The 17,285-nt window shown below is 38.5% G+C and overlaps 1 long non-coding RNA gene across 1 annotated transcript; it reads right to left on the bottom strand.

Annotated features, from left to right (window-relative positions):
• Positions 1-12,352: 12,352 nt before the first annotated feature.
• On the bottom strand, positions 12,353-13,307 carry LOC122361115. The gene is made up of 3 exons (XR_006252853.1): positions 13,268-13,307; positions 12,508-12,593; positions 12,353-12,434 (listed from the first exon to the last, which is right to left on the bottom strand). It is a non-coding gene; the product is annotated as an uncharacterized LOC122361115 (long non-coding RNA).
• Positions 13,308-17,285: the final 3,978 nt, after the last annotated feature.

Here is a 17,285-nt window from a genome sequence, read left to right as displayed (position 1 = left end):
ATATTAATATACCAACATATTAAAGTAGTGAAATCAGTTTTGTACCTTTAAAATACACTGATAACCAGCACGATGAACCAAAGCCCATCACAAGCAGCTTGTAAAGGGAACATATGTAGAAGGGGCTCAGTGTCGTTCACACAAACACTGAACGCCATCACGGTGAGACTCATTCAACTCAAATATGCAACAAACATTAATTTAACAACCCTAACAGACATAACCGATAAGGAAAAACTAAGAATGAACAGTTATTTCAAGGAGAAAGCATCAATTCAGATTACATTTTTTCCCTGTAAATTTTACAGGAATTTACCATTAACCATTTAACAGATTTTACTGTAATTTTTTACAGCGACACACTCATTTACATCCTAAATGAGAAACTGAAACATTTACAAACTGACCTGCCAAAAGCAGCAAGAGTAAACTATTCCTCAAGATCTGAGACCTATGAGAAAAACAGATTGATGTTTGACGAAGACTGATTCATAGTCTGTGTTCTTCTCATTATATTCAGTTTTTAGTCTCGATATGTAATTGATCTCTTATGCAAAACATGTTGTTCGTCTTAGATGCAAAATTTTTTCAGATAAACACAGAAACTGATTTACGTTTTGCCTTTGTTACAATGCGATTCATTAATTCAAATGTTTTGCAAAGCGTGAAAACAGCCAGTAACTTCGAATACCACGCATGTCTCAAAACTCAACTATTAAGTTTTCGTTTTCGTCTAACGTTGTGTCTCCATCAAACAGTGACTTGCAAATCGCAACAAATGAAGCACAATTGCATCAACTATTGGGAAAGGCATCAATGGAAACCAAACATCATTGCCTGAGAGTTTTTATTTACAGTTACAGTATTTACAAATGTCACAGTTTCTTCAGCAACTTTATTAAGGTTTCTTGGCATTATTTCCATTAATAAAGTTTCTGAGTCAGTACACAAAAGTGCATATGATCATGTTGATTGTGGTCACACTCAGCTTTTATATAAATATTCATGTGCCGACTTTCAGCCAAATTTCCCCGCGTGTCATGATTGCTGAGCTCCTATTGGTCCATCATACAGGTCACCGCAGACCAGACAGACTCCGTCACCTGTTATCCGACAGAGTCCAAGCCTAAACGTCTCGCAGTTTTCAGCAGCTCATCGAGATTCGTCTGGTCGTAAACGGTGGCGAGATCAGAGCAACGCTGTCTGCAGACCCATGTATCGTTTTTGCCAAATAATCGGCACCGATAATTGATTCCCAGAACTAACAGTTATCGGCAAAAATCCATGCCGATTAGTTTTTTCCAGGTTGCATCTACTGCTGGAGATGCTGTGAAGGGTCTGTTAATATACAGTGTGGAAGCGGGGCGAAAATCACTGAAAATGTGTGCATTTGTTTTGAAACGTGATACTGCGCGCTGCACAAAGAGAAGAATCATGTACTATATTACATGGAGTGTTACGTTTTTAAAACTATCAGTTAATTAATCGGTTTAACCTAACTATCAGAATTGGTCAAATTCGATATCGGTCGACCTCTACGCTGCGAGAATATCACGCTCTCCAGAGCTGATGAAGGAAATGCAGTCATTTTATTATCATTAGGTCATGAGACAGCAAACTTGAGACAGCAGTTAAGACCATTAAAAACATTTACTGACTGACCTGCCAAAAGCAGCAAGAGTAAACTATTCCTGAAGACTCCTAGGCCTGGTTCTCCAGTGCGGTCAGAGCTATCATTACAGTCAAAAAAAGTCATGTATTTTTCATAACTTCAACCGCTCAGATATCTGTATGGAACATCAAGATTTGATTTAGATGGAATTAAACTACACTGCTAAATAATCTGAAAAAAACCCTGTAACTTTAACTTCTTCTCTGTGACTTTACAAAGTTATAATGTTAACATAATGGCGAATACATTCATATTCTTAAAATCACAAACCGACCGATCACTAATTCAACCATAACACAGTTCCCTCCAAGTGACCCAAGACCAGCTGACACACAGGCAAGGTTTAGACGTCCAGAACTGCTTCTACTTTCCGAGATAACGAAAAATTTTAATTTTGAGAAACTAACAAACATTCGACATCAAGTTGAAACTGAAGTACAATGATCTTTTTCAAGGATGAATACATCTTCCTATTATTCTCACGCTTGATGCGTAACTGATCTCTTATGCAAAACCAGTCGTCTTTGTTGGATGCAAAATATTTTAAAATTAAGACACAATTCATCCATTCAAATGTCTTTGCAAATCATGAAAACAGCCAGTAACTTATTTTAACCCTCATATCTTAGAGCTCAACCACAGCATTGAATTTTTTAATACTTGCTGCACATTACAGTTGTGCCTCCGTCATTTTAATACTACAGTAAGTGACTTCAGAATGACAAATTAAGACAGTTTTCATTTTGTGGTTTAAATAAAAAAATCAGCAGCTTAATGTTTCTTATGATTATTTCCTTTAATCGAGTTTCAGCGACACACTGAAAGAACAAAAAAAGGTTTGTGCTTAAAAATGTTGATGTAGTCACGCTCAGCTTGTCTTGTATAAACATTCATGTGCCGACTTTCAGCCAAATTTCCTCTGACTCGCGTGTCATGATTGCTGTGCTCCTATTGGCTGATCATACAGGTCACTTCAGGACAGACCAAGAATACCTGCTGCAGGGCGGGGCAACAGACAAAAAGGACTTCCTCTGCTTATCACTAATGTAGCAAAACATTAAAAGACCAGATTGAGCAAACATGCAATGCATCAAAAAACTACTTGCATTATTCAAACTATGTTTGTTAGTAGCATTATTTTACTCAGATTTACTAATGCTGGTGTGTCAATTTTTTAAGGTATTTATTGGGTTGAGATAAGTATAAGGTATCGTTTGAAACGGCAAAGGCTTTTATTTGAGAATAATCATAATATCAACAAAAAAGCAGCACGGAAATTGAGGTATTTAAAAAAAAAGAAAAAAAGTGTATTAGTGCATTGATGTCAAATTCAGTTAAAAATCTAAAAATTTAAATAATCACACAGAGAAAAACTTTCAAATGAAGTTCAGAAAGGGTTTGAGCTTGGTTATATATTTAGACAATAACAGAATAGCAAGCAAAAGGAATGTAGTCTTCATGTTTGTGGTGAACCCAGCAGACTGACTTTATGATTTATTATATTTCCACTTTGAGAAAGACCTACAAAAACAAATACATTAACTTATTAAACTACATGGATATCTGTATAAATATTTCAGTTTAATCATACTGCTCTCTTCATCATAATTTATTGTGTGTTTAAACAGTTATTTTGGGGCGGCTCAGGCGAGAGAGGAGGAGCCAGAGTGGATCAGAGACAGAGGAGGAGGGAGCGGAGGGAGGAGACTGGATTAGACGGAGGAAGGAGGAGCCAGGGTGGATCAGATGGAGAAGGAAGGAGGAGCCAGGAGTGGATCAGGCGGAGGAGGAGGAGAGTGTGGATCAGACGGGAAGGAAGGAGGAGCCAGTGTGGATCAGACGGAGGGAGGAGGAGCCAGATTGAATCAGACGGAGAGAGGAGGAGCCAGATTGAATCAGACGGAGAGAGGAGGAGCCAGGGTGAAGGAGACAGTGTGGATCAGGTGGAGCTGGAGGGAAGGAGGGAGGAGCTCAGATGTGACAAAAGATCAGACGGAGAGGCTGAAAGCAGAGACCATGGAGCTTCTCAAATGGTAATCAAAGCGGTAAAAAAAAACACGGTTCCCACAGTTTTACTATAATAAAACTATGGTTAAGATATTCCATGCTTCCATTCCATTTCATGTGCGGCTCTAACTTCTCATTCTTAAATGTTTATGTAAACAAAAAGAAAGCTTACCTTCAGTCAGTCGCGTGTGCTAGTAAAGTTTTTCTTTACTGATTTTAGAGTAGTGACAATTTAAGTTTCTAGTCTAGCATTGGCCTTATGAGAATTTTAGAGAAAATTATGTCAGTTATACATATATTTTCAGTCAATAGAGTTGCCATGTTGTCTGAGAGTTTTATTTTCATATAGACTCATGCAAAAGAATAATCTAGGGCTCCGTACATGTACAGTATGATGACAAACAGCTAAATGATCTGCAGAAACTAAGATTACCATTATTTCACGAAGAATAATAATTACTATTTTATTTTATCACCGGAACAGCTAGTTAAGTTTTATGTCTTCACTTTTCAAAGGGAAGTCTGTTTAGTGACGTTCATTTTCTGCTCTGTCTTTTGAAAAACATTCCCGTCTGACTGGTTTCTATAAGACAGTTTAACATCTTCTGTGAAGCCATTCTCCTTCAGCATCTGATCAACCTGAAGAACAGTAACAGGAAAGACCTTTGCGTTTATGCAATACGCAGAAAGTATTTGGACACTCATTTCAGTTCTTATTTGCACATTAATGTGTCCAGATGGGGTCACTATACTGTGTTTCTTCTTCAGCTACTCACCTTCCCTAAAATCGTACTCTTCACTTCAGGATCATTCACATTTTGACTTGATTTTACCGTCAGCCTAACCGCTTGTCTCCTCCTTTCTGTGGGACACATGCGTAAAAACACAAGATTGCTTCAGCTAACGAATAACAACTATATATTTCAACGACTTATAAATAACGAACATGACTTGAACCTATTTCAGCACTTTTGTTGGATACATTTTAAGTACTTTCTGTAACAAAGCAAGAAACTGAAACTCTTTCGGGCGTTAGTCTCGGCAGCGCACCGATAGCTCTGCGCAAATGTGCTTTTCGACAGAAGCTTTGAAACGGACGTTAAATAGACAATTCTGGTCATCAGAACACGTGAAAAGGGGCGTCATTTGATGCTCAGTTATTATAAATATAGTCCGGAACTGAAATGATCTTGGGTATTTATCGTACTGAGGTCATATAGGGAGTTGCAATGAAATAATGAGCATGCGACTTCCTAGCAATTTTTCTTTTTCAATAAATGATGTAACTCTAGTAAAATCTGATAAAATGTCAGGACAGTAGCATGCATAGCTGGTTTTTAATGTTGCTTATTCATACGAACCTTTATTTCCATACATTGTAATGGTTTTTTTTTTTTAGATTCATGATCTTTGATGTTAGTGATGTGTGCGCTGATACTCACTATCGTAGCAGACGGCAGCGTATTGAATAGAACAGTCTGCATCATTGAAGGTTCCGTGGGAGAGGTTCCGCGCAGAACTGAGTTCCTCCGTGATTGTTCGGCTGTCCATCGGCCCACGATCTGAACGTGGATTGGCTCTGATCCGACCAGATCCAGGGAGCGGTCCCACTCGTCCTGTAGAGTCCTGTCCAGATCCATTCTCCTTTGAAATCCGCGTTCACCGTTTTCAGGAGCTCTTCGTAGTCCTCCCGGTCGTCGATGGAGGCGAGATCGGTGTAATGCCGTCTGCAGTGCTTCTGCGCGGCCGACCAGCTCATCTCCACGGGAACCAGATAAAACACGTGAGTCTGGCTCTGAGGGGAAACCACGGCGATCAGAGCTGAAGAAGACAAGACACAAACACTGCTTTTGGTTTTTTGGTGCAAAAAAACCACCCTGTAAAGCCTGACATATGAAGTAAAAGAATAATCGTGCATGCGTTTAGATAGATATCATATCTGATTCAGCCTGGTATAGTGGGTACATGGAGATTAAACATCTCAAACTAAGCACAAACATGCAGTTTGGTAATGATACACAGTCACGGCCAATCATAATCTAACCTTGCATTAGATAAAAGGATTTTAAATGGGGAAATATCAATATGAATTAATTTTCTCAAATAATGGACACCCTAGAAATTCTTATGAGTAAAATACATTTGAAGTATATTCCCAGTAATATTTGCATATTTTGAGCACTCCAGGGTGAGTATGAACATGAAATTATCGGCCATGACTTACCGTGTTTCATAAAAATATATATAGCAGAGAAAACGCAAGCCCAAATCATTTATCACGATGAGAAAAAACCCAAATATATTTCTGATGTGCAGCAAAAGATACCTGAGCTTCACAAATCAGTGAAGTGTCTTTAAGAAAAAGAGAGCAGTGAAGCGTCTCCACCATCACGGCAATAATTAATAATTTCCAATCAACAGAAAATATTACCAAACTGTCTGGAAGAGCATGTGTGTCTATATCGTCCTAAAGACCGCAGAGAAGGAGAGTTTGAGCGGATAAAGACTCAAGTGACCACAGCTGGAGAAAAGAGTTGAGTCTCTGGGTCAGAAAACCTTTAAAAATAGTCAAAGAGTGACTTTTTCTGCAGCAAACACTGAAAATGGAGAAAAAGTAGCTCATGTGTACAATAAAATATACTGCTATCGTTCTGCTTTTCCTGGACGTCTTGTTTAGACACACGACATCATGGATTCTATCAAATACCCGTTCTAACGACCCAAAAATGGGTAAAACTGAACACAAAACCAAGCTTTTGCTGGTCATTCCAGTCAGATGACTGAAGTGAACTGAAGAGAAGAAGTGATTCTGGATGAAGGAATGATCTCTAACCTCATCAGGCATTATAGGAGAAAATGTAGTCAACAGAATCTTCATAGGGACCATCAAAATAAAGTGAAAATGTTTATCTCCATCTCTCACGCTCCTCAGATGATGTTTTGGAGGATCGTGAAGATCAAAGTAAAGCTTCTCAAAAGATCCTGATGATCAGATTCTTCTAGAAAATGATTGATGGAGAATCAAGTAAAGACAGTAAGAGTTGATCTGGAGATGACCTTTACTTGATCAGAATCAGTCCAGATCTGACAGAAAAACAACTCTAAAACTATCGATCAAACGACAGAAGACATGGAGCAGACTGTGAGTAAAGCAGGTTAACAGCAATGTTCTGACCATTTAGAGGCCTTAGAAATAGGATATAGTAGATACAGTAGCTGTATAGGATCATTTCTTTTTTTAATGACAAATTGGAAAACACACCAAACTAACCTTTGCAGAAGAACCAAGAGCAAAGCAGTCTTCATCATAAACAACCGTGTCCTCCGTCTCGATCAGTCTGTGGAATGAACTTCTTCTGCTCGTGTATCTGGAGTGACATTAACTTGCCCTGTATTATTATGAAGTATTTTACATACTTTACAAAAAGCGACTGAAATTCAATCCATGACAGCAGAGATTTGCATGACAAGCATTTATATAAACGCACAAATTAGCAGTTTATTTGCAACATGATTTACAAAACCAAAACCATTATATACTGAGCGTGACGTGTTGTTCTCATTACAGTAACTCTGATGCATGAACTGTAAAGAAAGCTGTATATCTGTACTTGTCCTAAGATCGATTACTAAAACCAACAACTTGATGTCAATAACGAGTCATTTTCAGTGACAAAAATAAAGCAGATGCAAATTCAGCGTCACAGGCTGTAATAACCCTGCAAAAAACCATAGAAACCAGCACAGAAATTCTAATATCAATCAATCAATCATTTTTATTTATATAGCGCTTTTAACAACACAGGTTGCATCAAAGCACTGTACAGTATAATGACAGGGATATATAGTGTGAGTGACCAATTTCTTATTAAATGCAGAGAGACCGGTCTCTGTAGTCAATTCAACGATAGTCACTAGAAGTTAAGTGTCCCCAACCAAGCAAGCCAGAGGCGACAGCGCTAGCAGAAACAAAACCCCATGCATACAGAATGGAGAAAAAAAAACCTTGGGAGAAACCAGACTCAGTTGGGGTCAGTTCTCCTCTGACCAGGCGCCCAGCACTTAACTTCCAGTTCAATTTTAAAGCGCTGCTGTGTCAGGTAGTGTAAATGACTTAGTGATGTGCGTGTTGCGTGTGTGTGTGTGTGCATCAGGATCTGGTGATCGGTCGACGAGGCGCATCTAGGTGTTCTGGTCTCTGATGAACATAATCTCTGGGTGCTGATCGACCATCTAGTCTGGATACAAACTGTGAAAACAGATTGAGAAAGAAACAGGACTAATATTAGCGTAGATGCCATTCTTTTCACGATGTCACAAGTACATCGTATTTTAGGGAGTAGTGTTCCCGGTTCCAGCAAATCTAAGTAATGCAGCCTAAAAATCCTTTAATGGATTTGAATAATAAAAAGGTGTGTTGGTGTGTTATGTGTAGGCTAAGTTAAAAAGATGTGTCTTTAATCTAGATTTAAACTGGCAGAGTGTGTCTGCTTCCCGAACACAGTTAGGGAGATTGTTCCAGAGTTTAGGTGCTAGATAGGAAAATGATCTGCCGCCATGCAGTTGATTTTGATATTCTAGGTATTATCAAATAGCCAGAGTTTTGAGAAGCCATAGCGGGCGTGCAGGACATAATGTGATAGAGCTCGCTCAAGTATTGAGAGCTAAACCATTCAGAGCTTTATAGGTAATTAATAAGATTTTAAAATCTATTCGATGTTTGATAGGGAGCCAGTGCAGTGTTGACAGAACCGGGCTAATATGATCATACTTCCTAGTTCTAGTAAGGACTCTGGCTGCTGCGTTTTGGACTAGCTGAAGTTTGTTTATTAAGCGTGCAGAACAACCACCCAATAAAGCATTGCAATAATCTAACCTTGAGGTCATAAACGCATGAATTAATATTTCTGCATTAGAGGTTGAAAGCATAGGTCGTAATTTAGATATATTTTTAAGATGGAAAAACGCAGTTTTACAGATGCTAGAAACATGATTTTCAAAGGAAAGATTGCGGTCAAACAGCACACCTAGGTTCCTAACTGATGATGAAGAATTAACAGAGCAGCCATCAAGTGATAGGCTGTGTTCTAGATTATTATATGTGGGGTTTTAGGTCCAATTATTAGCACCTCTGTTTTTCAGAATTTAACATTAAGAAGTTACTCATCATCCAGCTTTTTATATCGACTATGCATTCTGTTAGATTATCAATTTGGTGTGTATCACCAGGCTGCGCTGAAATATAGAGCTGAGTATCATCAGCATAGCAGTGAAAGCTAACACCATGACTCCTGATAATATCTCCCAGAGAGTAACATGTACAGGTTGAAAAGTAGTGGTCCTAGCACTGAGCCTTGAGGAACTCCATATTTCACTTTTGATCGATATGATACCTCCTCATTTAATGCCACAAACTGATGGCGGTCAGATAGATATGATTTAAACCATGCTAAGAGCGCTTCCTCTAATGCCAACATAGTTTTCTAGTCTATCCAAGAGAATGTTGTGATCGATAGTATCGAATGCTGCGCTAAGATCTAATAGCACTAATAGCGAGATAAAACCACGGTCAGATGATAGAAGCAGGTCATTAGTAACTCTAATGAGAGCAGTCTCAGTACTATGGTACAGTCTAAAACCTGATTGGAAATCCTCACAGACACCATTTTTTTCTAAAGGAATACAGTTGTGAGGATACTACCTTTCTAGTATCTTTGACAGAAAAGGGAGATTAGAGATTGGTCTGTAATTTACTAAGTCTTTGGGATCAAGATGTGGTTTCTTAATAAGAGGTTTAACTACAGCCAGTTTAAAGGTTTTGGGAACATAACCTAATGACAATGATGAATTAATAATGTTCAAAATAGGATCTATGACTTCTGGAAGCAGATCTTTTAATAGTTTAGATGGAATAGGTCTAACATACATGTTGCTGGTTTAGATGATTTAACAAGTTTGTACAAGTCTTCTTCTCCTATAATAGAGAAAAGAGTGTAATTTTTTCCTTAGGGGTTCTAAAGCTCACTATCTGATGTGAAACTGTAGTTGACGGCTGCATAGTTACAATTTTATCTCTGATGGTATCAATCTTAGAAGTAAAGAAATTCATGAACTCATTGCAGCTATACTCTTGGGGCATATTAGCACCTGCTGATGCTTTATTTTTGTTAATTTAGTTACTGTACTGAATAAATACCGGGGTTGTGTTTGTTTTCTTCTAAAAGGGATGAAAAATAATCAGATCTTGCTATTTTTAATGCTTTTCTGTATGACAGCATACTCTCCCGCCAGGCAATCGAAATACTTCTAATTTGGTTTTTCTCCACCTGCGCTCCATTTTCGAGGCTGCTCTCTTTAGGGTCGTGTGTTGTCATTATACCATGGAGTCAGATTGTTTTCTTTTATCTTTTTAAGTGTAAAGGAGCAACTGTATCTAAAGTGCTAGAAAAAGAGAGTGCATAGTTTCTGTTACATCATCAAGTTTTTGCATCGTATTGGATAAACTAAGGAATTGAGATAAGTCAGGAAGGTTATTTAAAGCTTTCTTTTGTGGTGGAAGTGATGGTTCTACCATACTTGTAATGAGGTGCAGAGTTTACAGGTTTAACTATACAGAGTTCACACAAGACTAGATAGTGATCTGAAATGTCATCACTTTGCTGCAGTACTTCAACCATTTTAACATCTATTCCATGTGACAGTATTAGATCTAGAGTATGATTTTGACAATGAGTAGGTCCAGAGACGTGTTGTCTAACCCCAATGGAGTTTAAAATGTCTAAGAAAGCTGAGTCCTAATGAGTCTTTTTCATTATCAACATGGATATTAAAATCGCCAACAATTAAGACTTTATCTGCGGCCAGTACTAACTCAGTTAGAAAATCAGCAAATTCTTTAATGAAATCTGTGCTGTGCCCTGGTGGCCTGTATACAGTAGCCAGTACAAACATGACAGAAGATTTATCACTAGCACATGATTCTGTAGATAATGTTATATGCAGCACCAAAACTTCAAATGAGTTATACTAATAGTTTTCATTAAAAACTCCATTATGAACCATTGACTTTTTCCAGTGAAACCATTACAAAATTCCTTTTTGAAGTGTGTTTTGGGCACTTTTCAAAAGGATTTAACGTCCCAGCGATAGAATCCATCACATACCAGTAGACACCATTATGCTTCCATTAAAACCAATGCAATTCTCATCATAACCATTAAATCTACATTACAATATTAGATTTTCTACTGTTTTTTTTCAGCAGGGCTAAATTGATTTTGTCATTAATCACTTACCCACCACGTCGTTTCTGAACCAGGAGGCCATTGGCTGCCCAGTAATGAACACAAGGTGCAGGAAAGTATGAATACTTCCATAACGTCCTCCACACACACACACACACACACACACAGAGTGCTGTTAAATTAAAGATGGCGTGCACGCAGCATTGGCGAAGCTCAGGCGGAGCCATTCAGATGTGGCAGAAGTTGGTCAATTTCCAAATGAATGCAATTTATTACACAACCGCAGATGCTCCAGTAGATGCGGCGCCATAATGGAAGGGTGAACCTGACGTCATTCACAACACTAGAGCCGTTGAGTGCAGGATTGTGGCTGCTTTCGAATATTCTTTGATTATTATGGTGAATGACGTCAAATCAGGCCCGCTACAACATGGCGGACGGCTTACTTCCCTCGGCCCATAGAAACGATGCGCTAATGAGGTATCTAGGTATATCTACATCTACGCTTCAATCCATTTATCAGATGACTTCTTTGTGTCTACATACTCTTCTCCGAAACATCCTGGACATTTATGTGCTCCTGAAGAGGGGCGGGCTAGGGCCTGATCGTCTGGGGCCAGGGCCTGTTAATTCATGCATCAAATAACATTAAAAGTGAGCAATGCATTTGTTTCAATATTAATTACGTCTCTTAATGTTAGTTAATACAAATACATCTGTTCATTATTCTTAGCGTTAACTCGGACACAAATGTTAAGATGCTATACTTTTAATTTTAATAATGTATACATTATTAATAAAAAAATAAAATAAAAAGTAAAATAAAAATATTAGTTGAAATTACAATGTTAAATGTTAACTACACTTTTATGCATTTTTGGCTTTGCCCTGTAACACAAATTAAGTAAGTAAGACAAATTCTAAAGAACTGTGAAGTTAACAAAGACAATATTCAGAGACCAAATATAATTTAAAAAAATGCAGTCACTAGTTGATTTATGTAAGTGAGGATAGCAAAGAGTAAGCGGTGACATTAAAAGTTTGGAACCAAGCATTTTTCAGAGCAAGCCTGGGAAGTTAGCATGAACCTGGTTGAACAGCGTCACCGAGGTCAAGGGGCTCTGGAACAGTGATAGCTGCGTAGATATCGTCATGCTGTCTGAATCATTTTGGGTTGAATGTAATCCATTACATGCCTTTCTATCAAAAGTTACCTAACATTATCAAGCTGATTATTTCCTCACACAGTTCTTTGTCACCATAAACGGTAGCAAATAAACTAGTACAAGTATCAGCGTATCCCAAGTCAAAACAATGCATTCCTAGTATTATTTATTAATAATAATAATAAGATGCGATCCTATTACTTAATAGTGAATCACTTTTAGGGTCCAGGCTGTTAAGTGGCATCGCTCTTCCGGCTAAATCTGGAAAACATTTCCATCTGGCTGAACTTTCCATGAGAGCTTTGAATAAACCATCAGCCCGTTCTCCTTCAGTATGTTCCTGATCTGAAAAACACAGTGTGTTTTCACTGGATGCTCGTGGCCAGTGTGTCTGAGTGTGTTCATCCCGTGGTCTCACCTGCAGCAGGATCTCTGTTCTCACCGCAGGGTCGTTCACATTTTCACTTGATTTGACCTCCAGCCTCACCATCTGTTTGCGTCTCTCTGTGCAACAAGAAAAAGTGTGATGGAATACTATAATAACGAAAAATAGTTTATTTCAGGACACCAAAATAGCATTTGTAAAATAATGAAATGAATGCAAATAAAAATGCAAACAACACAAAAATCATATATAAAATAGCTTTCAGTTTCACTTAATTAGTTATGAAAAATAGCGTGATTATTATTGAGCCACTAGTAATGCTTTTATAAAACGCATACCTAAGAGCCGTCTATGAAACTGGACCTAGGTGTAATAAACTATATTGAATCAAATAAAACATATCTAAAGCTACAATTTGTAATGTCTACATGATACTTTCTAATTATACACGAAAAAGCGTTTTAAATAATATTTTGTGGGAATTTTCAGTCAAATTTATTTTTGCGATTCATTCGATTAAGCGATCAAAATATCATGCAATTAAATTTAAAAAAAATAAATAATTAATCGACTGACAGCCCTAATATAAAATAAAGAATAAAATAATAAATCCGGACAAACTAAAAATGATCACGACAATGAAAACAATTCTAAACAAAAAGCCCTGGAGAGTATTCTACGGTTTCATATTCAGTATCGCGATGACTTACAGAAACATTACGTTAGCACTGACTTAAACCGGCTCAGTGATCCTGAGTGAGTTTTACGCTTTTAAATGTGTGCAAATACTCACCGGCAGTAAAACAAACAAAAGGAAGGGTTCTCGGGCAGTCAGATCATTGGCGCCTTGGGGTCATTGCTGCTACGCAGTACTGACTGTTGTTCCAGTTGTTGGGCTGCCCGGGAGCCCACGGGATGAGCGTGGGCGGGCTCTGGTCGGACCAGACCCAGGGGCGCTCTTGTCCGTCCGACTGAGTCCGATCCACCGCGTCTCCGTTGTGAAACTGCCGTATGACTCTCATCATCTCGTCCAGATCCGCCTGGTGCGTCCAGGATGGCCAGGTCGTTGTACTTCTGTCTGCAGTTCGTCTGTGCGTCCCACCAACTCATCGGATTCGGCACAAAGTAAAACATACACGTCTGTGAGGGCGCCACACGCGACAGAGCTGGAGATACAAGAAATGTAATGAGTTAAACGCCTATATTGTGTATAAACTACTCTATATTGTAACTTGGTTGAAATGAACAAGCGTTATAATGTCTGATTGGTGCCTCTGTGGCGTTAACCTCGTTTAAAACAACGAAAAATGAACTAACCTGCCAGAAGAAACAAGAGCAAAACTCTCTTCATCACGAATCACCTGCAAGAAAACAAAACTAAGCTACCACTAAAAAAAAAACCCCAATCTGGTTTAATCTACAAACTTCATCAACTCTTTATCTAAATGCTTCCTTTAAATACATAAAAGCAGTTGACCAAAAAAAGTGGATGAATGTTGGAGATCAATCGCTGAGATTACTGTCAACTCAATACTTCCAAGTCTTGTTATATTAGACTGATTATAGGTCAGTGCACACTACTCGTCAAATACTGTCTTACTTCAGGCATTAAAGTCAAAAGCGTTCCTGGAAGTGATTTCTTACCGGTGGTGTGCCTCAGGGGTTCGGTCGCAGCCGCTTCTCTTCTGAATCTACACCACCTCACTGCAGCTCTGTCCATCTTCTCATTCACAAAAACCACACCTCCTAGCTCATCCCTCAGCCGATCCTTCTGACATCTCGACCTGGACCTCGACAGACGTCAGGTGAAAGATCTCCTGATCGCCAGGCAGTCCATCAGCTGACGCTTCACTGACGCCAGACTGATCTAAAGTGATAAATGAATCTAAAGAAATCGTTTTGAATAAAACTGCAATGTTACAAATAACAAAATGCAAAAAATAAGTGTAAATGCATACATTTGCCAATGCCAGGGGCAGATAAATATTCGACAAAGAAACAAATAAACTACATTTAACAAGCACAAGGTCAATTAATAAACGTTTAAGAATATATGAAGCAATACATAAAAACACAAACCAACCCAACTTCTTTTCCAAACACACTTAGTTGGTAATGTCCTGGTCAAAGAGTTCCTCATTTGTAAGATGCTTTGGATAAACCCTCTGCTAAACGAATAGATGTAAATGCAGTGAATCCTCAGGCGCTTCGGGGCCTGAAGTCGGTCCTTACTGCTCACTGATCCTGGTCAACGCGTCAAATTCCGCTGTCCTTAAATGAAGTTGGTTCTCGGCTCGTTTTAGACACTGGTGTGCAATATCTACGTTTATAAACCCTACAGTAACCGCAGTATAATAATCTAGAACACAGCCTATCACTTGATGGCTGCTCTGTTAATTCTTCATCATCAGTTAGGAACCTAGGTGTGTTGTTTGACCATAATCTTTCCTTTGAAAATCATGTTTCTAGCATCTGTAAAACTGCGTTTTCCATCTTAAAAATATATCTAAATTCGACCTATGCTTTCAACCTCTAATGCAGAAATATTAATTCATGCGTTTATGACCTCGAGGTTAGATTATTGTAATGCTTTATTGGGTGGTTGTTCTGCACGCTTAATAAACAAACTTCATCTAGTCCAAAACACAGCAGCCAGAGTCCTTACTAGAACTAGGAAGTATGATCATATTAGCCGGTTCTGTCAACACTGCACTGGCTCCTATCAAACATCAGATAGATTTTAAAATCTTATTAATTACCTATAAAGCCCTGAATGGTTTAGCTCCTCAATGTGAGTGAGCTCTTATCACATTATAGTCCTGCACGTCCGCTGCGTTCTCAAAACTCTGGCCATTTGATAATACCTAGAATATCAAAATCAACTGCAGGCGGCAGATCCTGTTCCTATCTAGCACCTAAACTCTGGAACAATCTCCCTAACTCTGTTCGGGAAGCAGACACACTCTGCCAGTTTAAATCTAGATTAAAGACACATCTTTTTAACTTAGCCTTCACACATAACACACCAACACACCTTTTATTATTCAAATCCGTTAAAGGATTTTTAGGCTACATTACTTAGATTTGCTGGAACCGGGAACACTACTCCTACAATCTGATGTACTTGTGACATCGTAAAAAAGAATAGCATCTCGCTAATATTAGTCCTGTTTCTTTCTCAATCTGTTTTTTTTCACAGTTTGTATCCAGACTAGATGGTGGATCAGCACCCAGAGATTATGTTCATCAGAGACCAGAACACCTAGATCGCCCGTCGACAGATCACCCAGATCTGATGCACACACACACACACACACACACAAAGTCATTTACACTATCTGACACAGCTGTGTTTAAAATTGAACTGGAAGTTAAGTGCTGGCGTCCGGTCAGAGGAGGGCAGCCCCAACTGAGTCTGGTTTCTCCCAAGGGTTTTTTTCTCCATTCTGTATGCATGGGGTTTTGTTTCCTTGCTGCTGTACGCCTCTGGCTTGCTTGGTTGGGGACACTTAACTTCTAGTGATTATCGTTGAATTGACTACAGGAGACCGTCTCTGCATTTAATAAGAAATTGTTCCTCTCGTCATTATACATCCCTGTCATTATACTGTACAGTGCTTTGATGCAACCTGTGTTATTAAAAGCGCTATATAAATAAAAATGATTGATTGATTGATTGATTTAGTCCTAAGGAATTAGTCGGGCCAGCTAAGCGGTTAAAAAGCATTTAGTCCCTTTCAATTTTTGAATTTACGACCTAAGTGTTCATGCAACAACCAAAAATACTAGTTCAAAGCAATTCATGCAACAAAAGAGTTCTACAAATCCCAACAATGCAAGGAAAAAGCAAAAAAATAAAACATTTTGACATTACATTTTCATTTAAAAACTAGAGACTTGCTCAGTCACCATGTGACTTTGACTTGCTTGAATGGTCTATGGACTTGAACTCATTTCGTTTTTAAAGCGTAACTGGCGGAGTGATGAATCCCAGTGAATTATTTTGCTCATTGCTGGGGTTATACTACACAGAGTCATGCAAACAAAGCTGGTTTGAATGCAATTTGAATGTTGAGGAGTGGCGTGAGACAACCTGCGTCTGAAATATAAATCACGTTACACAACACACCGAATATCAGCACAGAAATCAGGATTCAGAGGAACCATATTGCTGCGTCTTCTGCGACTTTAGCTTGAACTGATTCAACAGAAGACCGTTCAACTAAAACTTAAAGTATATACTGCGTGGATAAACTTTTTTCCCACTAACATACGACTCAAAGATCATCACCACCTGACCTCAAAAATGAGAAACATCTTAAATTTCACTTAACTTTTATTAAAAAACAAAAAAAAAAAACCCAATTTTGATTGAACAATACAAGACTACCAATCCATAATGAGCAAAAAAATACTAAATGAAAAAAAAAAAAAAAAAAATGATGTTTACAATGTATGCGTGTGTGTGTGTGTGTGTGTGTGTGTGTGTTCCCCTCACATTAGAAAATAAACAAAAGCACAAAGTGAATCATTATGTACTAACGTAAAAGCACATCGCAGTGAAAGCGCGCATACGTCTATTCATAAATGAACAGGAGCAGTGCGAGTGAGAAAGAGATGAGCGGAGGGTTGAGGAATGAGTGTCACGCAGCTCGAAACACCAACACTACATCACAGCTCACGGCTTCTGAAAAGCGCTCACACACACACACACACACTTGAGAGATGCCATTCAACCCAACAGAGGAAAATCCAAAGGAAAAGCAGGCCAGTGAGGTCCGTCCATCCGCTGATATGAAAAGCACTATTCT

Source organism: Puntigrus tetrazona, chromosome 16 (genome assembly GCF_018831695.1).
Source record: "Puntigrus tetrazona isolate hp1 chromosome 16, ASM1883169v1, whole genome shotgun sequence".
NCBI classification, from domain to species: Eukaryota; Metazoa; Chordata; class Actinopteri; order Cypriniformes; family Cyprinidae; genus Puntigrus; species Puntigrus tetrazona.
This window is presented reverse-complemented; position numbering and strand designations above follow the sequence as displayed.